Consider the following 1952-nt stretch of genomic DNA (forward strand, 5'->3'; position numbering starts at 1 on the left):
GAAAGGGCCAGTCTCTCTTCTCCCTGTAAAGGCAGAGAAGCCACGGCAGTAACCTAAGATGTTATCTCTAAGGGGAAATGTAGCAGTTTATATCCAAGAGGCTAAAGGCCTGCTCCCTCCTCCCCCTGCCTTTTCTCCAGCTTCATATGCCTATACATAATTTTCCAAAGTCGTTGGTAACTTAAAGACTTTAGAATATTGCTAGGTTAAATGATAAACATCTAAATATTCCAACAAGTTTTAAGTTCACCTGATTTTACCTTTTATTACAGAAAATCTAAAAATATATTTCTTAAAGGTGACAATGTTCATAAATGTCAATTTAAGAAATGCTGGCTGTTTACTTTTAATTATCATTGGAAAGTTAAGGTTTAAATATTGTATGGTTTTAATAATAGAAGGCAGGACATGCATTTTAAAAGAAAAAGAAGAAAAAGGTCTGTGCAAGTTGCTGAAGGTATATACAAGTTGATGACAGAAAGAAAGAATATTAAAATGGAAATACTTAATGGAAGGTCTAAGTCATGGTTATGCATTTTTAAAGGACACAGGAAGAAGTTTTGAAGGCTAATTTGAAAGTGTGAAATTTGTGAAGGTTGTGTATGTGATGAGAAGAGAAAGAGAAATATTGAAAGAAAGAAAGAAGTTCTAAAGTTAACTATTTTCAAGAGTTGTAAAAAAGTCATAAAATCTCAGGGAAGTTTAGACAGGGGCTAGACCACTACCCTTATCTCCCCTGCCAAGGACAGAGTAAATGGTTAATACAGAAAGGGAGGGCAGGACAAGGTTGCTGAATACTTAAGCAAAACCAGAATATTCTGCAGCAGAATTTTAAGACAGGAGCATACATAATGCCTCAGACCACCACCCAGCCTGTTCTTCAGATTGGCTTCTGTACTTCACGGGTCAAATGTATAAGTATGCTTATTTTACTTTTCAATAAAGGTGCATACTTAAATTACTTAATAAGTTAGCTTCTCACAATATAATCAAGGTCTCATATAAACATATTTATATGAGAAGCCAATATTTTATGAGCAATTGGTTCTAACAAAGTCCAAAGTAAAATTTGCATATGTATGCAAATAAGCACTAGCCAAAAAGAATGCTATTTAAAGATAAATTTTAAGCTTAATAAAAAGAAGAAAATTTTAAAATCTCTTCTGCTACTATTTACAAAGTAAATTAAGTTATTATTTAAGCATTAAAGCGCACCATTAATGAGACACCATAAGTAAAAAGAAAGTTACTTTTACTTGAAATGTATGCATTGCAGTATTTGCCAGCATGTCTCTCTCCTACCTGTTTTTCTGAAAGGCAACCGAGTTCATTGCTGTTTAAAAGAAAGTAAAAGTTTTTAAAAGAAACTCCCTAAATGTGGCTTAGAAATTGCTCTGGGAGGAAATACAGAGGGGAATGCCCTTCAAATATCTAGGAACTGTAGTTAAAAAATCAATGTATTAGGCCTTAAAAAGTAAGAATATGAAAGGATTATCTTAAGACCTTAAGTAACTATTAGAAATTATTAGGGGACATTAATTGGTTAAGACCTTATCTAAAAATCTCTATGGGAGAAATGACAAATTTATTCAATGTACTTAGGGGTGACTCTAATCTTTCCTTGCCCTGAACATTAACAGATGAAGCTAGGAAGAAGTTACTAAAAATTGAGCAGGCAATTTCCTCAGCCCAAGTAACATGGGTACAGCCTGAATTGCCTTTATTAGGACAGATTAATCCTACTGCAAATAGTCCCACTGGAGTCATCTTCCAAAATAAAATCTCTTCTACTAAGGAATGTCCCACTTGTATGCTACATCTGCCTCAAGGGCCTAATACAGGAATTAACCCTCAAGGAATGATAAGGGACCATATCTGACAAATGAATATAACACATTATACTCCTTTTGGACACCTTAGGGCATTGCATGTTTCTCTAGACACTTTTTCAA

The sequence above is a fragment of the Myotis brandtii genome, unplaced genomic scaffold (genome assembly GCF_000412655.1).
Source record: "Myotis brandtii unplaced genomic scaffold, ASM41265v1 scaffold38, whole genome shotgun sequence".
Lineage (NCBI taxonomy): Eukaryota > Metazoa > Chordata > Mammalia > Chiroptera > Vespertilionidae > Myotis > Myotis brandtii.